Here is a 24,916-nt window from a genome sequence, read left to right as displayed (position 1 = left end):
CTTCTATACTCATTTCGTATGCTAAACTTTTCTCTGCCTCTTATTCTTTTTGCAATTGGTTTTTCCTGGCCCTCACCACTGTCTAGTCCTAGTTTAAAACTTCCTTTACAGTTGAGTTAATAGCCTTAGCAAACAAGCCAGCCTACTCTATTTAAATGTAAATCATCCATTCCAAAAAGTTCCCTTCTTCCACTGAACTAATCCCACAAGTCCAACCGGCCAATTTGCTCATCCTTACATACTAACCTAAGCCTAGCATTTAGCCCTAGTGATCTACTTATAACTTCATTCCAACAATTAATTCTGGACAGTATCACTGACAAAATTAAGTTATGGCATTTTTCTTTAAATACCTTTATCAACCCCTTGTACTTATTAATTAGCTCTTCTGGCCTACCTTTCCCTATATGCACCACAAAAACTGCATCTCTTCTAGCCCCCTTTATTATATCTCCTGCTCTGGCCGTTATATCCTCCACATGTGCCCCTGGGGAACATAATCTGATTCTTTTCATCCTATTTACCCCACAGACTATTCTATCCACATTCCTTGTCAAGGAATCACCTATAACCTCCTTATCATCCACATCCTTCTCTGACCCTTTTGTTTTCCTTCTCTCCAATAGTTCTTCATCTGCAAAAGCCAAGGGCTGAAATCTTTTGCTCTTTTGCAGAATAAGCTCATTATAGCTAAGTTCACTACTTTTACTCTAATAGTACTCTTTCTAACTTCCTGAAAGTCAATGTTAGCTGATATATCCCTTGCATGTACAAGCTTAAGTTTCTCCAGAAATCCCGCTGTCATTTCCCACAGTCTACACTTCTCTTTATCTATTACATCTATTTTAATCATGATTGCCTCCAACTTCTTCTCCAATCTACGAACTCTACATAAAAATTGCACATCTTCATTACTAGCTTCCTTAAAAGTACATTCCAATCCTGAGTTCCCAAATAAAACCCACTCGTTGCACCAATTACACCTAACAAACTGTGAATGCTTAACTCCTATGCTAGTCTTAACCATTGTATTTATATTTATAGCTTGAAAATAAATACTCAATACCAAATACTAGTAGCCTGTTGTTAACACTTTTACTGTTAAGCCTAACGTTTAAGAATCAATTATATAATTTTTATCACTACTTTATCTTCACATACTTCATAATACCGTACCCCTAACAAACTTGTGCAAAGGATGTAAAAACTGGTCATTTAAACCAGTAATGTACAAACATATGATCATAGCTAGCTAAAATATTTTACTGAATCACCAGTAAAAAAGAAATAAATTGTGAAACATAAATTAGAAAATTGTTTTAAGGATTCATTTTGATTCAATATTTTATCCATTTTTTCAGAAAAAATGCTAGAGAATGTTCTTTTAAAAGAGAAAATGGAAGAAAAAACACAACATTTAGAAATTAACTTCAATTTTTTAAACAGAGAATACTCATATTAGTATAGGAGTAAACCTAAAATATTACTTGCTTACTCCTTCATTATTAAACATAAACTTCATCGTTTTATTAGTGCATTATTTTAAACTTTTTTTATAAAACATATATGTGAGAGTTTGTGCATCACCATTTGTGGTGATTTGAGATAATTATCTTCATACTAAAATTTTACGTTGCCCAGTGGCACAGCAGTAAGTTTGCAGACTTATAACACCAGAAATCAGGTTTTGATAGCCATTATGGTCACAGCACAGATATCCCATTCTGTAGCTTTTTGCTTGACTACAGACAAACATTCCTAAAGTTTTAATGTTCATCAGGCCCATCTTACATTATTAAATAAAACTATTTTATTACTTTCAATTGTCAGTATTACTTAAAAGTGTCAGTACATATGTAGGTATGTGTGTAGTTTGATAATATTAAGGGCTTGTACTAGAAAAATGCCAATCCATAATTTGAAATTTTTTGAATGGTTTGGATAGGCTCTAAATCTGTTTTGGACATCCCATGTGTTTTTATATACATTTTAGGTGATATGTTTAGAGATCTAGCTGATGATGATGTGATTTAACAAATTTGTTATATAAACAAGGTAAAGTTGTTTTAAAATTAGTGCAGTATATTGAGTAACTAAACATTGGTTATATGTATTGATTTCAAAACAAAAAGATAATGATAGTTTGTCTTGTGACGAAGTTTGATCAGATATACATCACCTTTCATATGCTTACAGAAAAGAATGAATAGATGTATTTTTAAGAGTTATATGAAATTGGTAAGTTATAATTAAAATAAATTCAAGTTAATTTGCGCAGTTACGGTGTTTTTTGAGGCCTATATTGTGATGAAATAACTCGTATCTCGAGTCTGTGAAACGAGAAAATAAAAACTAGAGTTGTAGGTTATGGATTACGTTGTTATTTTAACTAACTGCCATCTCTAATATTGGTTTACTAATTTTATACATATCCTAAATTTACAACCTTTTGAAAGAAAATATCGTAAATGTGTTGTTAAGTTCTTTAATGTAAAGAGTTAAATGTATAAGTCAAAAACATTGCGCATTAGTGGTGTATTATATGTTTGGAAAAGGCGCCGTTAATTGTGTATTATGTGTTTGGAAAAGCCAAGTAGTGAGAACGAAAAGCATTCTAAACAGTCAGTCATCATTCTTCCTGATGAAAACTAGACATTACAGAACAGTGTCTTTTCCATACATATAATACACAATTAACGGCGCACATTTTATTGTTGCATTTACATAGTTTTACTTTCACAATATGCTTCCAAAGATTTGAACTTATAAGCACGACCTAGAAGGCTCATTTTACTGAGTCTTAAACCGAAGACACAAACAACTCTCGTTATGCGTTAAAGTGTAGGTCACTGGAGAAGGGGCTTTGTTAAAAATAGAACTCCCCACCCGGATTTCACCCGCCTTGTATTATTTCCTTTCAGGAGTACCTCTCTTTGTCAGGCGCGAAACGGTTCACTTACCTACCCGGATATCCCCTCTTTTTCTCACACCTTTTAAATTTTGTTAAAATAAAGATACTAAAATCTTTCAGATATGCATGTACATATAAACGACACTTTTTTATTTTATATATAACCTAGAGTTAAATAATTAACCTGTAATGTTTCTTTTGTAGATCGAGAAGGGGATGGAAAAAAGACAGTGAGGCAAGCTTATATGAGAAAACCACTTAACGGTAGTTGGCGTGTGGGTACAAAGACGCTTGAACATCTGCTTAGCTGTCTGACCTACATACAGCCAGAGTTCATTGCCCGAGCTCTTTGTTTACGTTAAACATGATGAAAAATACCCTTAGCTCACTTTCGTTATGCTAGAAAAAAGAAATCGAATGGAAGCTAGTCAGATATGTTTGTTTTTAATTTAATAAGGTGTAATTGTCATATTACATAATGATGTTGGAGATCACAGTTGGCAGGAGAAATTTAGTAAGCGGAATCGACATTTTAAACACTAAGAAAAATGAATGTAGAATAAATGATTTGGTATACTACTGTGATATTATTGAACATTACTTCAGTAAATGACAAGTAGATTTAATAAGTTAAACCACATTTTAAAATATTTTCAAAAACTGGATTAAATGTCAGTTACTTCGCGAGAAAATGGGTACTGTTCAGTTCTGCACTTGAAAGACAATCTTTTTACTCGTTATTCAGATTATTACAGTTACTTAGAACAGTCGGGTTTTTAATAGTACTACGTTTTATTCATCAATTGAAAAAATTTAGGCTTAACTTTTGAAAAATTCTTTAAGCTGCTAACTTATTTCATTTTTCCAGTTTGTTTGGGGTTTAAAATATACGTAACTTTTAAAATAGTCTTAAGTATTTGTTCCAACTATCATATTACATACTCTATAGTCCAATGTTTCCCAACCCGAGCGGTACCGCCCCTAGTGGGCGTTTTTAAAATTCCGGGGCAGTAAATTTTGATGGGGCGAACATAAAAGTTTGAGAATTTCAAAATTATATTTCTTAAAATTAAACAATAAGAATTGACTATTATTACCTTAAAATTTTCATTTTAGTAAAATATTTTAATGGTCTAAAATGTATTAGCTTTGGGCATGAGCACTCATTGTTTGCTGAAGGGACGCTGCAGTAAAAAGGATTGGGAAACGCTGCTGTATACAGAGGGTTAGTTGCACTTTATATATGCAAATACAGTGGCGTGTTGCCACAAGCAAACTGTTTGGCACCTATATATTTGGCTCACATCGAATTCCCGACCATTTGACTTTGCAATGGCAGCCTTGGGAGAAAAAGAAATCCAGAAGAGAAATTTATCTCAGCCACAGTTCAACGATTTAGAGCAAAAGGGAACAACATTTAAAAAAAAAAAAAAACGCTTTCTGTGTCCTACACGCAAGTAGAAAGATTCGCGTTGAAAAGTTTTTAGGGCGGCAACAGACTCCAAAACTACACGCCAACACATAGCAACACCCTCATCCGAAAAATTAAAGATATGGCTACGAAAGAGAACCATCTGACCTAAAAAGCCATTGAAATTAAGCTGGATATTTCTCTTAACAAAGATTTGAAGTTTACAGTAGCCCGTGAGTCAAAAGTTCACAAACTTCCAGCTACATCTAAATATAAACGGCTGTTTTCATTAAAATAATGGCTGACTCACGGGAATCCCACTCGTTCACCAGTTAAGTCCCCGCCCCTGATACTTATGCGTAGTATTAGAAACTTACGTCAAGATGTATACTATAAAATTAATCTTGCCGTTCATTACAGAAACTGCAGTGTCAGGCGATAAATATATTGTCGTGCTCATAGACTGAGTGTTAAAAACGATAGAAGTCGTTCGAAAGCAAACACATAATCAGACACATCGTTCGTACGAATAATGTATAACCGTTACTGCATCAGTAGATTATTTTGTTCGTTCATGCCACATAACATTAACTTTGATATAACTTGATTTATTCACCTTGGCTCTGAATATTCAGTATATTTTTGTACAAGAAAAAATGTAAGTATATTTACATATAACTTAAATACAAAAAAAAATATCACTTATACTAAACTATTTTGAGTTCAAGACAAAACTATTTTATAAAAAAAAGTTTGATAGTATATTATCAGATTTTTTTTAAACTTCATAGTTTCAAAGTTTAACTTTTAATAGAGAAAAAATACGACATTGTTGGGTTTGTTTTTAACAAGTAAATATTTTATGTAGAATTATACACGGACTTTTTTCTATGTTAAAATAGAGAAAAGTCCGTGTATATTTATACATGTTAACTTACCTACGTTATGAGTCTTAAACAACAGATAAAGATTTTCATAGCTCTACATTACATACATTGTAAATAATGTTCATTAAGTTTGTTGTTGTTTTTTACGTAAGTGGACCTCATTTCAGTTCTGACCTAATTGTTTTCTGTTACTAAATACGATGTCTCGAGAGTTTCTGTAAAAAGTATATTAAACATATATTTTAAAAATAAAGAACAAACAGCCGATGGCCAACATAAAACATCGTTAGTTCCGCTAGGAAAAAATGGTTGCGAAAATCGCGTTTTTAGGTCACCCGGATCTGACTGACGCTACTTTGCTCCTGTTCCACTTTTCAGCGGTCAATGTCATTGCCAACGGCTCCAAATTTCGCCTACGTTCGAAAGTCAACTGAGGTTACAAGAAAACCTACATTTATTATCGCGATACTTCTATAAAAAAAATAATTAGGGTAAGACCAATACGCTTACTTAATCTACTGATTTATTTATCTTATTATTGTCTGTTAGTTGAAGATCTGTCGAATGAGAGCCACACATATGACATATAGAATACATTTTAGTTCCAGTGCTCGGTGATTGTACCATGTTATCTCATTGTTTTTAATTTGTACCAGTTGAGAGAAAAAATAAATATATGTACACCTCCCCCCCCCCTCTCTCTCCCTATTAATCGCTTCTAATATTCTACCCCTAAAAGGTACAAGGTTTGTCATTACGTTTTTTAACTTTGTTCCCTACCTTTTCTTTAGAAAATTAAATATTCACATAAAAAGTTTACTGTGGTAACTTTTGCATGGTCTTGATATTCACTTAACAATTCAGTGCCCTAAATTGTCTTTATATTCTATTAAATAAAGATTTTTTTTTTATGTTCGAGAATATACGTCTTGATCCATGTGCGTGAATAAATAAGTTTCAATGCAACCCTTCACTGTAGTTCTTGACAAAAATTACAAAATTTTGTTGCTGGAAATATACTACGATCTACAACTAGTAATTACAGAATTTGTGTGTGTGTTTTGGGTAAGCAGTTCAAAATTACTTACAATCACATGGTGGAATGAATTCATTGCACTATCAGAAATGGAATAACACATTTTCTTTTCGAATAATCCCACGGTGGGCCAGCTAAAGTCCGGGGTTTGCAGTTGACGGAGCATAGATAGTCTATTATGTAGTTTTGCACTGATAAACCAACAACGATAACTTTTCGAATAATAGATATCTATCAAAAACCGCATTTTGAAAAAATGATATCCTCCAGTATTAAAGAACAATTTTTATCAGAATTATCGGACAAAGATGATATGAGATTTAAATGAAATAAACAACTATCTTCATCATCATAATCACCCTAAAATTGTGTGAGATTTAAGAAAAACAGTACAAGGAGAGACTTTATAGAAGTTAACAGGGTTTTTTATAGTGTGCAGTTGATCACAAATTGTGCACCTGTAAATATGTTTGTGCAGTTGAAAATTCACCTATATACGAAATTTCAAGTGAATAAATATAAAAAAAAACATTTAAGATTATAAAATTCCATTCCAGAGTTGATAAGTAAATGCATTTACTAGAATATATATATATATATTGGATCATTTGTTATTAGGCCTGTATATATGAGGTGCTATAAGGCATCATGTATTAAAAAATGATGAAGTTAAAATATAATTGTGCAGTTGAGAAGAATCCTTAGGAAAAGCTCTGGGAGTTAAACTATGTCTTAAATATCGTACAATCACCCAAAGCCTAGTAACGGGAAATTAAATTTAAATTATATAAAATAGCCACGAGTCTAGAGTGAGGCCTGAAGTGATCCTCGAAAATGATTTCACGGACTGAGGAAGATAAAATTTAAACTGATAATCACTTCGGTTATTTTTCGAAGTCCATATTTAATTCATGGGCAGTAAGAATAACGAATCCTGGCGATCAAGTTGTGTGGATAGCAGTCATTACATGGTATAGTTGGCTTTCCACAGTAGATGATGTTATTGAGAATTTTATTCCATTCCCCAGTCAGTGCAAAGAAGATTTCTAACATAGAGAGATGGAATAAGACTCTAACACCCTGCACGGTGTCCAAGATACTCCATAAGATATAGATTTATTGCTGGATAATCCATTACCTCTGCGATTCTTGTTCAAGTAGTCCATCATAATCCTACCGGTTTGTCCCTCGACATTATCATTATATTGTATCAGGATAAAGTTTGGTTCGGTTGCATCCATAGTTATTACAAATGGACCTAATACAGGGTGATTATAAAGAACTTTTCTCAGTTCAGCACGTCATATCTCACAAACGGTAGGGCATAAGAAGTTTAAAACACATAGGGGTGTGTTAAGGGTATCATATGGATACAAATGCCTCATTTGTACGTGTTTAATATAACTCATTTTCAGATTCAAATAAACGCCGTGAGAGTGATAATCCATTTCCTAAAAAATTTGTTTTGGAACATCTTAATCAAGTTACCTCTAATTTTTCTACACAAGTGAAAAAGCTTAAATTGTTTTATATACAGTACGTCATACTAAACATCATAAATTTATGTAAGTAAGAATTGAAGCTAAACAGTATTGCTGTCACACATATTGAAACATTTCTTGAGATAACGGATGATTTTTCTTAGATCAGCATTTTCAAAATTATAGTTTAGAAAATGCTGATCTAAACAAATTTGAGAAATATTTTTAAAAAATTAAGAACATTTACATCAACTAATTACCAAAGCCCAGGCCAAATAACAACCATGTAATATAGCCAGATTGTCATCGTATTCGTTATTTGAGTTTTACAATACTAACTTCAAATTTCAGTACAGGAAATATATCTGTAGAGTTAAGGGCTGTTTTACTTTTATTTCACAGTGGGATTTATAGGTTAAAACAACCATTGTTTTCTTCATGTGTTTACCAAGGTCGTGTATTTAGTTCAGTTTGTACTACAAAAGTTCAGAAGATGTTGTTTATGTAAATCGTAGGCATAATTTTATTATTCGCTGTTAAAAAAGCAACTTGATAACATAAACGCTTAATTATCCAATGATAGCAATAACCATACACTACTCAAGGTAGGGTGGGCGTGGCCAAGTGGTTAGCGTGCCAAACTGTATATACGAGGGTTCGCGGTTCGTGTCCCTTTGCCCCCAAATCATACTTCACACTTTGGACTCGTGTGTACGTTATAAGATTGATGGCCAAATCTCATTAACCTATTAAAATAGACCAAGAGTTAGCGGAGGGTACGGTTAACACTTTCACTCTAGTCTATCAGTTTAAAATTAGGGCCAGCCATTGTGTACGTCCAGAACACAAAACAATCTGCTCATCATACAATAAACAGAGCGGGTGCAGTTCACGAACACAATGTTCGTGTAGGAGGATATTAGTCTGACCAATCACGGTGAATGGGCAAGATTTCCTTTATCTTGGATTGTTGTATTTATACATAAAGCCAATTTACGTTTGATACTCAGTTTTTTTTGGAAACCATGGATATCACGTGTATCATATGTTCTTTAGTTTCCCAAAATGAGGAGTCATTTGATGGGCATTTTCAAACCAATGACTTTGGGGATTGTACATGTATTTTGTTTATGGAAACTTATTTATATGATCACATACTTGACTTTCCGGAGATATTATTGCTCTGAACTATTGGTGTTCTACGAATACAATATTCTGTTTTCCAGATGACGAATTATTTTAAAAATGGAGATGAGGATAGGTACTCATCCTGTGAAGGAAGATGTTCTTAAAAATCCGATGGAGTTTAAGACCTCATCTGTAATTCTAGGAGTAAAAAAAAAGTGTCCTGGTGCTTCACCGGTAAGCTTTATCTATATATATAAATCACAAATAGCTGTGTGTCTGTCTATCCGTTATCTAACTACTCCTAGGTCACTGGGCCAATTTCAACTAAACTTTGTGGGATGATAGTTTGGAAGAATGGGTATGCTAATGGGGGTTCATAACCCCTCCATCCCTATTATTGCTACTATTGAGCATTATCTTTGACGTAAGGTAATGTTAACTACGTTCATAGATGGCGCCACGTCCTAACACAAAAAAAAATCTTTATTAAATTTTCTATAACGCAACATACACAGATTATGGGGGAGAGCACACAAACGTCTTATATATATCTCAGAGAATTTGCTATAATAATATATTATGCTATAAATAAATTGTGTGAAAGTTAGAATTTTTTGTGTTATTTCTCATAGCATCTACCCATACATTTTTAAAAGTTCATAACTCGAACAAAGGACGGGTACCTCAGCTTGTGGCCTGTAATCGTAAAATTTTTATCTGATTCCCGAGATGAACATAGCACATGACTGATTATATAGTTTTGCGCTAAAACAAACAATAAAAAGTTAGAAAAATAGCTAATAAACAGTAACAGATAAACTCCATATATAAAATACTTGTATAATTCACAGAAGCTGGTACCATATATCAATATAGATAAAGATATAAAGAGATTTACAAACGTATGATCTTTTCCGAAACCACTTTTCTATTTCTCTGGATTTTGAAATAAAAATCAATGTTACAAACGTTTTGTTACACATACAGTTTTTAATCAATGTTTCCATTTTTTATTACAATAACAAATGTTCAAAGCAGTCTATCATTTTTATTAAGTAACTAAAATAATATTGTTACATTCGATAGTACTATACTTTCAAATTCAATATACGTTCTCAATGTTCACGTCTACACTTGGATTTTTTGGGATATAGTTTATAGTAATAGTGTACCGCTCTAATGTATTGACCACAATTTGTTTTACCACTTGTTAGCTTAATGTATTATTAGATATATAGTTAATATTACTTATATACCAGTTTTGTATATAGTATGGCATTACGTCATTAGTTTAGTTGCTTTAGTTTTTATCATTATTTTCTTTTCTATATTTAATACTGTTGTTTCTTTCCTTTCTAAGTATTATTATTTTTATTGAACTTTATACTTTTTTGAAGGCTTCATTTTTCGGCGTTAACAAAAGATTTAACGTGATTTGTCATTTTTTGTAGCCAGGTCTAAGTATTTGCAACAGGGAATAATTAAACTAAGAGTGGTAAGGTTTCTACACACACGACATCTTACGTTTATCATGTTGTTTTATTTGTATTACATTTAACATTGTTACATTTTCATGGACAGTTCAGGTTTTATTTTAATTTTTTATTCGTCATTTTTCATTTTCATAAACATTAATTTTTGTCTGTACTATGGGGAAATTATTACTACAAATTCAAGACAGTTTAAACAGTAACATGAATCGAATACATCTGTAATTCGTCTACGACACTAGTAAATAGAAGTGGTGCAAGGAGTTTTTTATCAAAAGACGAAATAGGAGAACTAGAGAAAAATTACGTATATTATAACGAGTCCACGTTTTCCAAACAAATTTCTTCATGGCCAAGTGGTTAGGGCGCTCGAGTCGCAATCTGAGAGTCACGGGTTCGAATTCCCGTCACACCAAAAACATGCTCCCCCTTTCAGCCTTGAGAGCGTTATAATGTGACGGTCAATCCCACTACTCGTTGGTAAAAGAGTAACCCAAGGGTTTGTGGTGGGTGGTGATGACTAGCTGCCTTCCCTCTAGTCTTATACTGCTAAATTAGGGACGGCTAGCGCAGATAACCCTCGTGTAGCTTTGCGCGAAATTCAAAACAAACAAACATTTTACGAAAGTCCCTGTTATTAAAAATTATTTATTGTTTAAATTTTAACTTTGTATTTCTTTTCATTTTAAATACGCTATATTATTTATTGTTACTTTCACTAACAGTATTGATTAATTTTTTTTTGCTTTAATTTTTCGTTTATTGTCATACATTGAATATAATAGATTGTTTTACATTGTTAGCTTAATATATGGATTTAGGTCTAATCTAAATCTCCTAGGCTGGCTGAACCACGCGAGATATTTTTGGAATTACTGCCGAAAATATCGTTAACAGCGAGGGTGCCCAACTGATGAAACAACGCATTGTTATTTTTATCCCTAACCACCTGACCATGCCGGGCCACTTCCCCGGCATGGCCAGGTGGTTAGGGTGCTCGACTCGCAGTCTGCGGGTCGTGGGTTCGAATCTCCGTCACACCAAACATGCTCCCCTTTCAGACTTGGGGGCGTTATAATGTGACGGTCAATCCCACTATTCGTTGGTAAAAGAGTAGCCCAAGAGTTGGCGGTGGGTGGTGATGACTAGCTAATATAATTTTGTATACCTCCAACCTATGGTATAAAAAATCGTATGCAATTAACTTTTCCTCGCCCTACGCTTGATAGATTATAGATGGAGTTCAACGCAGAGGCGTCGCTAGGCACTGGCACGTGGGGATGTAACCCGACTGTATTTGACAGTGCCCCGAATCCGTAGTTGGTGTCTTGAAAAATCAGAATAATAAATCGTGATCGATATCGTACAGAAACGCCGAAAATCCCCGCGTCTATGGGATCGAATTCCGAATCTTTTAAGCACCTAGCGACGCCTCTGGTTCAATACCTGACGTGTATAGTAATATTTAAGTAAACACTGAATACTTTAAAGTGTGCAACTTTCAACTAATGGTAAACGGGTTAATTTGTTTTTGTTTTGTTTTAAACTAACCAATGACACGTGGAATAACTTATCTTTTTGAGGTGGTTTTTGTATCCTAAAACTTCAGCTACAATATTGTTTTATGTAAAGTTGTTAAAACAACCTTATCATTTTTTTTATGTATTTAGCAACAAATACTGCATGTTTTTAATGCAAATTTTGATTATATTAAGTATTATAACGAAATATATGGCGATGTATCACTTCCACAGAATGTTTATCATTAAACAACAGTGGTCATCAGTTGGACAATCAAATGTACTGAACTCTCCACGTGCATATTTAAAATTATACATTGTGAATAAAAATCATACAAGCACTTTCTGCAGGAAGACCAATAATTTTATTATCCTTTTGTTGTTAAATTATAACTTCACTTAAGTGGTCAAATTTGTTGTAGAAAAGACCATAATCTAAGGTCAAAGGGAAAAAAGAAAAGAAAAAAGCTTATCAGAGGAATTTCAGACAGAGTGAATCAATTCGGACGTGTTTTTTTTTTTTTTTGTCTTTGTTTGTGTGATAAAATGTTTTACTTGAAGACTCAATTTGATATATCGTAACTTATTATTACTTTAAAGGGTGAAATATCAACTTGTCGATAATCTGACATCTGATTTAGTTCTGGACAGTAACACACACTTCAAGCGTTAATGTAGGGTTTCAGTCTCATCTTGATACGGTAAAGGTCCGCCCAGAAAAAAAAACATTTCTACTAGGTCAAGGACAACCAGGCACCAGAAAATAAATGAGCGTTTTCGGGCAAAAGTATCCCACGGGAAGGTCGAATTCCTTCCTTCCCCCACCCCTCTCACAAACGCTGGTGTCATTTGATGGTGAGAAGTAAGAGATGCACTCGTGTTTGTAAATTCATTTCAGTTAAACCTGGTAGCAGCTATTGTATGTAAAATGTTAGTTGCAAAATGCAAAGCTAGGTTTTTCGCTATAAAAACTAGACATCTATTTCCAATCCAGATTTCTGTCATATGACCATTCACCTGCTAAATATGTAGCTAAATGAATGCTATTTTCGTTCTATTCAAAGCTATTAGGCATAGAATCCCAAATCTAGGACAAGATAAACTTCAATAGCCCATGATGTTAAATAAAGTTGTAATGGACTGTTGACGACTTGAAAAACGTTGTTAATGGAATGCATCTATCTAGGATTTTTTTTTTTTGAGACGTTTCGAGCTGCTAACGCAACTTTTCATCATTATACCAGAAACTCACGATGATTTGCGATAGCAACTCGAAACGTCGTCCAAAAACTTCCTAAACAAATGCAATCCATTAGCAACGTTTTACAAGTCGTCAGCAGTACATTACCAACGCCTTTCAAGTATACTCTCTTCTGTCTAAGCCTTCTCTGTAGTAAGTGACTGTTGAAGTAGTAAGAAGTGTAGCTTTGTGCCTAATAACAAACAGCAACATCCATCCTTCTAACTAGACTGGAGTCACCATCGTGCCTCTAAATAACATCGATATGTAATACGCACTCAACATCCATCCTTCTAACTAGACTGGAGTCACTATCGTGCCTCTAAATAACATCGATATGTAATACGCACTCAACATCCATCCTTCTAACTAGACTGGAGTCACTATCGTGCCTCTAAATAACATCGATATGTAATACGCACTCAACATCCATCCTTCTAACTAGACTGGAGTCACTATCGTGCCTCTAAATAACATCGATATGTAATACGCCACTTACTAAAAACAAATATGAAGACGAATACTTACTAAATCATCTTACTCAAACCAATTCTGTTTAAAAAGAAAGAAGGAAATTGAGAACGAATAAAGAAACAATAGAATACTTTAATATATGCAAATTTCAAAATCAGACCTATTGTTGTATCGTTTCCGGTGCAGAAAGTGTGTTGAACTACACAGAGGAGCGTCATACGAACTAGGTTAGAATCGGGTCACATCCGCTTATATCTTCAATACGTTGAGTTAAATCACTGACTATAAGAAAGTTCTATCCAAGAAAAGAAGATCGCGGATGTAAACTTGAAAAGAAAAATGCTGACGTCATCAGTAACAATTTCATCACGAAATCGCCTACTTCGTTTACTTCCTTGACGTGATTCTGCCTTGAAGATAAACTTTTTTATAATAGTTATTCAACAGAATATGTCTAGGCCTACCTGTGTATTTACCAGCATCTTTGAATCTTTAAATTACTGATAAAAGTATCAGCAATCAACTCCTGAAATACAATATGTCAAATTGTTCTTAAAGATATAGCATATTCAAGTGGTAATTAACAGGTATAGGCACAATTAGACATGATTAATTTTAAAGATAGTCGTCGTTGCTTTATTTAGTCTTAATCACATTCTCAAAATACCTTCATGCAGAAACAAACTACAAGCTCTAAACTTAATATGTACTAAGTCTAGATTGCGTCTTATTTTTTCACATAACACATATCGAGTTCACAAACTCGTAAAACCACATGAATATTTTGTTCTTGGGACAAAGAACAACAATGGATCAAAGAAATTCTTTAAAGCGAAATAAAAGAAAGAACAAGCAGAGGAAGTCTTGTAGAATTGGTTTAGTATAAAATAATCTTTTTTTTTTGTACTATAAGTAAAATATTTGAAAATATCTGGCATCTTCAGTGTGCTCTGGTTTTTTTGTTTGGTTTGTTTTGAATTTCGCCCAAAAATACACGAGGGCTAGCTGCGCTAGGCGTCCTTTATTTAGCAGTGAAAGACTAGAGGGAAGGCAGCTAGTCATCACTACCCACCGCCAACTCTTTGGCTAATCTTTTACCAACGAATAGTGGGATTGACCGTACATTATAACGCCCCCCACGACTGAAAGGGCAAGCATGTTTGGTGGGACGGGGATCCAAACCGGTGTGCTCTGACTAAATACTAAACTTCTAAGTAAGTAAAATGTTTGGAAATATCTAGCATCTTCCGTGCATTCTGACTGACTTCTAAACTTTCAATTATTAAGTAAAATGTATGAAATAACTCCTATTTTCGATGTGTTCTGACTAATTATTAAATTTTTGAGTTAGTAAAATGTACCTGTTTGAAATAACTCATATCATTGGCATGTTTTAATTAGTAGATTCTAAAGTAAAATGTATGAAATAAGTTGTATCTTTGTGTTCTGAGTAATTACGAAACTCCTAAGTAATTAAAATTCGCAAAAAAATAATTCGCATCTTTGGTCTGACCTGACTAACTTTTAATTTAATTTGTTTAGAACATGTGTGTGTGTGTGTGTGCAATACAATATTTTGGTCTGACCTGACTAACTTCTAATTTAATTTGTTTAGAACATGTGTGTGTGTATGTGCAATACAATATTTTGGTCTGACCTGACTAACTTCTAATTTAATTTGTTTAGAACATGTATGTGTGTGCAATACAATATTAAGTTTACATCGTCACCAACCAAAATATCTGCTGTCCTAGAAATTTTACCAGCTCCTTCTGACGTCACAGAGATTCTACAATGGGGATATTTAAGTTGATTTAGGTTTCTAAGTGTCAGACGAGAAAATAAACAACATTATTGAAAACAAGTTATTACAGGAAAAGAAAAAAGAACATAGTTTTCGGTTCACATCGCCAAGTATGTTAGCGGTGAATTTATAACTGTGTAATTCATCATTTTCTCCTGTGTTAAAAGCTTTCGTCTAATAAGCGACCGTTCCTACTTGATACAGCAGTGCTTATCAAACCCGAGCAAGTAACGAAAATTAATAGTTTACCACAACTGTCGCGTGACTGTCAATCTGTAAACGAAAGACGTTTTCCGCGTGCTTGACCGCCCCCGGACATTTGAGTGATAATGCAAGTGTTATTAGCCTCACTTAAGTGGTAGTTAAGGGCAAAGATATCATTCATTGTTGTATTTTGATTTATTCATATGTTCTTTAAGTTGAATTTCAATGATAAAACTTCAATTCATGGAGAAAAATTTAAGGCAATTTCATGGTTAGGAGATGCGAGAACATGAAGACAAACGATGCTGAAACATTTCTTAATATATATATATATATATATACATTTCATTTTATTTATATATAATTTTATACATATGTAGCATTTCAAACTTCTCAGCACTGTTCGACTTTTTGTTCGTATTCCTGTAATTTAGCTGTACCTCTTCGAAGCTGTTTTATATCTGCGCTAGTAAATGCAGTTAGAAATGCTAATTATTTATGTTTACAGTTAGTTCGTGGCATGGGCGTCCGCAGGATATGTTACAGAGGGGGCAAGATGACAAAATTATATCAAAGCTATAACTAGGGAAACACAAAATGAATAATCCAGCTTGGACAAGTGCCCACACCCCCTTGCGGATGCACATGGTTTGAGGAAACTATAATATAACCTGGTATTTAAATATTTCACTAAATCGCTCTATGTATTATTATTGTACTAAGGCATTCTTGTCTGTCAGTATGACGTTATCCAACTTTTTACATAATTGTAATGGAAGAACTACTTGTTTGATATAATAAAGCTTGTATTTGATACATCTGAGAAGCAATTATTTGATATAGATATGATATATTTCTCTAGATTTCCGTTAGCTTGTTCTTCTTCCATTGTTTTCACAAACCAGTGACTTTACATCACACTGTTGTGATAGTCAACAATTTCACGGTCTTCAGCGTTTATAGCAATACTTTACTGCTTTATCAACTCAAAATAATATACGGAAAAAAATCTTATCAAAAAGTTTGATTCGTTTTTAGGTATAAGTCGGAACCGTCAGTAATATTGTAATTATTTTAGAATAATGCGTACGCGCATAAGATCAAACATCCCGATGAGTAGTTTTGTAAGCCTATTTGCACGGTTCGGAGGAATGTTTTTATTTCAACACTGTACCAAGGTAATATTTATCTTTCATTTGAAATAAAACACCAAGAAATGCTTTTAATAGTTGAATCAATTATTTCTTTAATTATATATATATAATTTAAACTTTTTTATTCAACATAATTTCATCAAATAAACTGTAAAATGATATTACCAAAATATAAGCAGAAACCATAATAGTAGAACTTAGTATCTGCACTGCATTCCATGATTTTAAAGACTTCCTTAATTCTTTCAGGCATAGACTCAATGAGGCGCTAAAGGGTCGCGTTATCATTTAGGCTCTTCTATACAGCCGCCCCCAAGTGGCACAGCGGTATGTCTGCGGACTTACAACGCTAGAATCTGGGTTTCGATACCCGTGGTGGCCAGAGCACAGATAGCCCTTTGTGTAGCTGTGTGCTTAATTACAAACAAACAAATAAACTATACAGCCTTTAAACGTAGCATTATTCGGCAGGCGACTTTAAGAAGCAACGTTAAATAATTTTTGAGTGATACAAAACTTGTGGCCTTATAGTTGTAGATTGCAGGCGTTTCGTGTAAATGGTTCATAATTTGGAACATTAGAAAAAAATAAATAATGTTGCATGCGCATAACAAACAGTTCAACTTTCTGTACTCTTCAATTTCAGATAAGGTCACAAGAAACAGTTTCAATGAAATATGGTGAATTTTATCAAGTATATTTTATTTAAAAATTTATGAAACTACAAGAACAAATTGTGTGAGTCACTATCAAACTGTTTTGATGAAATTAGGTCACAAAAACGTAATATGAAGAAATTTACTTCACGATAAAAACGTTTACAAGATTATTTGTTATTTCAAATAATTCATCTTCATATTTTATCAAGCAAAATTTTATTAATATCTGTTATCATGCTATCTGCGATAGCTAAATTATGTTGGAGAGCCTCTGAAGGCAATGGCTGTGATAACAAATAACTATCACTGAGTGCAATGAGTCAAAGCAATCAAAAATCTAAGCCGATTTATATATATGTTTCTAAATTAAGAAGAGCCTTTGACACTCATCGTGTTTATCTTTACTTATAAAACAAGTATAATAAGAAAAAACTACAAAATACAATAAGCTTTATCAATTAGATTTTTCACAGACGGAAAGAAAGCGATCGTCGAAACTCCGCTTCCCCTAAACGTCCTCCAAAGACGTTATTCGCCATCTATCGAGTGAGATGAACGTCCTACTTACTTATCAAAATGCTCATACCTGCTAACTGGTAATTTTGAATAAATTCGTAAAGCATTTCAATAATAAGAAAAAACAGTCGTTCGAAATAAATATTTCTTATAAATACTAATACGTAAGAATAACGTACGAAAATGTGGATTCTATATAGAGAAAAGCAAAATTTTTAGTCATCGTCCACTTCGCTGGATATATTACTAGATTATGAACCAAACATTTGACAATCAGGGATATATAGCAGCCTACTATTTATGTCATGTCAGCCTTAATTGCAGTAAACGTTATACAGTTCTTGAAATTGCATTATATATGATAATAACTTTGACAGAGATCAAAACATAAAACGTACAAGAATATTAATCCAAATCAAGCCATATGTCTCACATAATTAACGAGACTTTATTATAGGTGCTTATGTTTGACTTTTGTAGCACGAAATTAATAGCTACATCTCCATCGAAGCTCACTAGCACTATAAATGGCTATTCATTTATGATATTTTAAAAAACAAATCTATGGATATAATCCTTTTTAGAACAAATGAGATTTAAATGAAGTATTTTTTTTCTATATAATAAAAAATATATTTCCATAAATGTGTATTTTGTTCTTGAGCTGCCTAAATAAAATTATGGATTCTAATTATATTATTCAAGTTAACAAAGTTGAAGCTACAAACAATTGTAATAATAATGAAAGATTATTTGCAAAGATAGCCAATGAATTATTTTATTGGTCTAACATATCTCACTTCAATAACATATTCGTTTAATAGTTGGCTTCAAGAAAGTTTAAAAATTGAGAAAAGTTGATATGCCAAAAACAGTTTATTGTTTTTTCTTGAAACTGTTAGTCATATTAGATGTACGTCAAACATTGATGAACAATGAATTAAAAGCTACTTTAAATATATATTTAGTTCATATAAAAAGTTTCACGATATCTCAACTGTAATAAATTTTACAGAAGTTAGATAAAACATACCTGAAAATGGCCTTTGTGACTGTTTATTCCCGGTACAACGTAGCTTGATCCAATAATGACTGTTGGTTAATATTTTTAAACGTTAATTTTAAAGTGAATCATTTATAGTCTTCATGACGGCATGGTAACTATTTGAAAACTTGGAAATAGTTTATAACAAACAAAATAAAAGGTGGCATTGTATTTTAAAACGTTAAATTCTTATCTTTAGAAACTAAATGCGATAAGCTATTCCGTAATAATTTTAACGGTCAAATATTGTGATTCAAAAGATAAAGTATACATGGAAGGTAAACATGCACGTGAATAGGTTTAAGTCTGGGTATGTAGCAATAACGATATGAAAACAATAGCACTGAAAATGGCCCCAGTAAAACATAAGGTGTCTTCACAAAATTGGATCGTAATCAACTGGTTCTGGTAATGAATGCAGAGTTCATAAGAAAAACAGTTATTAAAGTGCATAACAAATAATCGGTCGGTTTATTTGGGCAACGCATGTAGTAATGTGTTAAGAGTCTAAACTTAGATTTCTTATCTAAAACATGAATAAACAGATAATCTGCACATTTCATTATCAAGAAATAATGAATTGAATAAAAAATAGTTGCATTATTCTTATTATTATTTTGGCTTTGGTTTAAGAGAATGAATAACATAACACATTCTGTGTTGTCTTAATTATTTTTATTATTTTAGCTTTGGTTTACGAGAATTAATAACATAACCCATTCTGTGTTGTCTCAAGAATCATTTCTGAGATATGGAGGTATACTTTCACCGAGCAGATATACTGAGTACAGATAAACTTGATCAATCGTATAAAAACTGTGTAAGGTTAAGAACTATATAACGACAAACTTGTTCAAACATGTAAGAACTGTGTACTATATAACGACAAACATGATCAATCGTGTAAGGTTAAACAAATTATATAACACAACATGTGATTGTGAAAATTTTATTCATTACTGAGTTCTATAACTCTTCGAAAGTGCAGTTTTCTGTTGCAACAATACTGTACATATAATGGAAACAACATTGTATATATAACGGAAACTATGTTGTATATAGAGAGAAAACAATATTGTATATATATAATGGAAACTATTATATATATATATATAGAGAGAGAGAGAGAGAGTGGAAACAATATTGTATATATAACGCAAACTATATTGTATATATAGAGGAACGATAGTGTATATATATATATATATAGGAAACTATTACATATACAGTGCAATCTACATATACATTACAACTACTCCTGGACAGAATACGAATCATTCTTATAAAAGATGTCAAAGCACATCCTTTCATTCTTGAGAATACGATTCAAAGGATGTTCCACAGACACCTAATTAAAGATGCTGTAAGAACTACAGTTCCTTAATATGATATATACGTACATTCAGACATATTTATTTATACATGTTTTTAACATATTGTTTTTGAACAAAATTAGGACAACTAGTAGGAAGATATTTCCTAATAATTGAACCCATCCCTGCTGGAGTTGGCGTCAGTGTAATGTTTACGCAGCAGAAAACAGAACATCCGCGTGCTCTCCTTTTCCAAGCAACGTATCGGTGAGCTTCAGGTGAAATAAACTACGCATGCTCAAGTTGTAGCTCCCGCCTCCAATCCACCGTATTGACCCAACCAGGATCTGAGAACAAAACTAGGCCACCTCAGCACTTGTGAATGACTATAAAAGATACAGGCAAGCAGCTAAAGTATTGCCTTGACCTTCTTGTTTAGTGTCTCGAAGCTTTGTTTGGTAGTGATCGAACCTAGGCGCTGGCCGCCGAACAGCTAAGGGCTGGATTACCTTGCTTTACGTATATATATAAATAAATATACTGGTTGGTGCTTTGTTCCGTGCAGACGCAACACTGCCTGAAATGTGAGTGAAGTTAAATAATAATATCTGTAAGGCTGATTTTAGTGTATGAATGAAGTCTAATACTGTTCTTTGTAAGGCTGGTTATAGGGTATGAGTAAAGTCGAATATTGTTCTTTGTAAGGCTGGTTTTAGGGTATGGGTAAAGTCGAATATTGTTCTTCGTAAGGCTGGTTTTAGGGTATGAGTAAAGTCTACTATTGTTCTTTGTAAGGCTGGTTTTAGGGTATTGGTAAAATCGAATATTGTTCTTTGTAATGCTGGTTTTATGGTATGGATAAAGTCGAATATTGTTCTTCGTAAAGCTAGTTTTAGGGTATGAGTAAAGTCGAATATTGTTCTTTGTAAGGCTGGTTTTAGGGTATGGATAAAGTCGAATATTGTTCTTTGTAGGGATGGTTTTAGGGTATGGATAAAGTCGAATATTGTTCTTTGTAAGGCTGATTTTAGGGTATGGGTAAAGTCTAATATTGTTCTTTTGTTTTCAATATTAAAATTAAAACATCTAACTTCAATGACTGTCAATTGAAAATAATAATAATAATAAACGAAAACTCCTGAGACTTAAACATACATTTTTTTTACCCTAGAGTCAATCTCACAAAGGTTAATATTCAGCTTCATTCATACCCTAAAGTCAACTTTATAAAGAACAATATTCAGCTTCATTCATACCCTAACGTCAACTTTATAAAGAACAATATTCGACTTTTCTCATACATTAAAACCAGCTTTACCAATATTTTTCCAGAGGCGCGCTGTAAACTAAAAAATAAACTTAGGGTAACCATTTTGCGATCTCCTGAGAAAGTGGATGATATCCTTTTTAGCTTATTATTGTACCAGGGTTATTTTTTGATACAGTGTAAGTTGCTTCGCTTTACTTACGATGTAATTTAATACATGGAGAACCCTTAGGCTAAATTAATCCTGTTTATTGAATAAGGTTAACTTTGCCTAAAGTTACGGGTATTAAAATAATTGAACCAACCAAACATTTACGATGCCATTGACAAGATATTTAATTTTATGATAGGCATATAAAACAACACGGTTAAAGTTATTGTTACTATTAAAAAAAGGCACGTCAAGGAATAATAAACACTTAATAAAAGTTTAAGATTCAATTTAAAACCTTTGAAATTACTGAACGTAACGGTTATAGCTGTATTTATTAATATTTGTATTTCATTTTTCGCAATTAGTGTTGTGTCTCAACGTCAGCTTATCAGCTGCTGAACAATTACCTCACACAAAAAAACAGCTTGATTTCTATCCTTTCTTATACTTAATCATAAACAGACTTTTATGACACTAGTATTAATGTTTCATTAGCACAAGGAAATATATAAATAAAATATATTACTTTCCCTAATCATAATATATGTGTAAAAATTACAAATATAAGGATATTTCCAAAGACACTAACACATACATCCTCGTAAAATAACGTTTTAAAATGTCCACATCAGAGTACTGCAAAAATATTTTAAACTGCTGTATAACACAAGCTTTAGAAAAAAGAAACTAAAACAAATACGTGTACAAAGCGTTTTGCCGGCTCAGAGAGAGTCATTTTTTTTTAACGTGATACTTATGATACTTACACATGGTATTACGTTTGAGTTTGCATCTAATAATGCTGGAGATATAAGCCCTCAAGTAGTTTGTATACTACAGGTATACTTTCTGGCAGACTAGATTTTCTTAACAACCTTCCGTTTTCCTAGCCACCCAGCGAGGACTGACAGAGAGTAATCGAAATATCTTGTAAAGATAGCGTTTCTTGTTAGAGGAACAAGAGAAAACACTGTTACCTTGCTGCCGCATGGCCATTTGGAGTTTCCTGTCGTGTTATTGTTGTCTCTCCGTATAATCCATAAATTACCGCCTTCACGATCATACATGTTGATTACCGGGTAAAATGCTTGCTATACTTGCCAGCGTCTATACACACCGTTCATGAACCAACCGCCAAGTGTTTTAAACATATAATTCTCACCGCGACAACTAAAAGGGAATACTTACAGGCGTTTATGAAAAAATACATTAATCATGTCTTGAAGATAAAATATTTTATCATTTCACATTTACTTGTTGATAAATCATAAATAACTACAATTGTTTACTAAACCTGAACAGGTATCCTCAGTGAACAGCTTTAACTTGCATTATAAAGGCAGCGGTCCTCAAACGTTAGTAATTCGAGGATCCCTTTTAATTTTTAATTTTTTTTCTTGGACCCCCAAACCTACCGATGTTTTTTGTTTTGAAAAGAAAAATCGTGTATATAAAAAGCTGTATTACAAAAGTAAATGTTTTAATTAATATGAATTTAATTTTACGAAAAATATATTTTCCATTCTATAAATCATATTTTTAAAATACTTTTATGAAATTTCGGACATGACTCGCGGACCCCCTGGAGTACCTTCGCGGAACCCAGTTTGAGAAACGCTATCATAAGGTTTCGTTTATACTCATAGGCCATTTTATTGAGGTGTTGTGGTAAGCTTCAGGACTTAGACTCTAAAATTTTGGATTTGATCCTCGCAGAAGATACAACGTTTTATGTAGCTTTGCGCTAAAATAAGTAGTCGAAACGTTGCGGTAAAGAACCTCTAGTTGACTAAAATTTATTTAGAAAAAAATAGCTGAAAAAGTTTACGACGTATAGAAACTGTGGAAAAGTTTCGCAAAACATCTTAATTTCTTTACGTTTTGCCTTCAGCTTCGCGGTAAGTACAAAGCAAAAGTAGTTTCTTTGAATTTTGAGCTTTTTTGGTACTTTTAACCAACTCGCACTAACCTGTTAATGGTTTGATTTCAAAAAACTTATTACTTGCATGCAGGTGAATTCTAAATCACGGTCTCATACTTTTTTGTTTTTTGTTTTTTTTGCTTAATTGATTATTTTGTTTTAGAATTTTTTTCTCTTAACCGCTCTTTAACCGCACGTTCTTTTAACATCTTTTTTCTGTGTAAGTTAAAGAACCATTACATACTTGTTAAATTACCAAAATCAGTTTTAGCCCAGAACTATGCGTTCGGGTTTATGAAAAAAAAAATAATAATAATAATATCGAAATCGTTGAAAGGTCTTTATTATCTGTTTACATAACAAAACATTATCACGTACTTTAAGATTAAAAGTATATTTTGATGGTCAACAGTACCATATTCCAGGAAAACTGATCTTTAAAGAGGTCGGTAAGAACACTATTACTCACTAGGTGGCTTAACTTTTTACAAGCACCATAAGCGTAAGTGTTAAGTAAACAAACTATCTTTCTTTTTTTTTTTTTCTTAATGGTTAGGACCTTTTAAAACAATCAGTATTACATCATGTCATTCAGCTTCACCCAGGCTACGTAACTAATATAACTGTCTTAGTACGTGTCTGAGCCGATAACAAGTGTAAAATCTATATAATAAGCTTTCAGTGGTCAATAACACAGCAATAACTTTTTAGACGGCAAATTAAAGCAAGTTTCGATCGAAATCACAGACAACTCGAGCCAGGTTGTAAGTTGTTGGTGTTGTTTTAGCACAAAGTCAAAGTCCGCCCACCGCGGGAAATCCAGCCCCGGTCTTTAGCATTGTAAGTGTGCAAACCTATGCTGACCCACCGGGGGACGTTTTTTTTTTTAGGTTAAGAGAGTTTTTTTTTTTATGTTACATTGCTGTTCAAATTTATCTTTATATACTGGCTTCGCTTGTATATGTATTTGAGTTTCGGTTATCAATTCAGCTCCTCTCTCCTAATAGGAATTTAGGTCTTTGTGACCTAGGAGGGTCAGGTACTCTGAGACCTCTTCCTATCAATCAATTCAGCGATTAAATTTGTTTGTTTGTTTTGAATTTCGCGCAAAGCTACACGAGGGCTATCTGCGCTAGCCGTCCCTAATTTAGCAGTGTAAGACTAGAGGGAAGGCAGCTGCAGCTAGTCATCACCACCCACTGTCAGCTCTTGGGCTACTCTTTTACCAACGAATAGTGGGATTGACAGTTACATTATAACGCCCCCAAGGCTGAAAATGCGAGCATGTTTGGTAGGATGGG

General features: G+C 33.1%; 1 protein-coding gene across 10 annotated transcripts in view; it reads left to right on the top strand.

Moving 5' to 3' along the window:
• LOC106457328 overlaps window positions 1-24,916 on the top strand; it is a 51,491-nt gene that overhangs the window by 14,585 nt on the left and 11,990 nt on the right. For 4 of the 10 annotated variants that reach the window (XM_022383211.1, XM_022383210.1, XM_022383209.1 and 1 more), the window contains one exon: window positions 8,953-9,088. The gene's annotated coding sequence lies outside the window, so the exon portion shown is untranslated. Of the gene's footprint in view, window positions 1-2,196; window positions 2,364-3,115; window positions 3,497-8,952; window positions 9,089-20,729; window positions 20,858-24,916 lie in introns of those variants that run through there. The other 6 variants (XR_002610133.1, XR_002610130.1, XR_002610131.1 and 3 more) reach the window with 4 other exon arrangements.

Source organism: Limulus polyphemus, unplaced genomic scaffold (genome assembly GCF_000517525.1).
Source record: "Limulus polyphemus unplaced genomic scaffold, Limulus_polyphemus-2.1.2 Scaffold317, whole genome shotgun sequence".
Lineage (NCBI taxonomy): Eukaryota > Metazoa > Arthropoda > Merostomata > Xiphosura > Limulidae > Limulus > Limulus polyphemus.
Note: the sequence above shows the minus strand (reverse complement) of the source record. Positions and strands in the feature narration are given on the sequence as shown.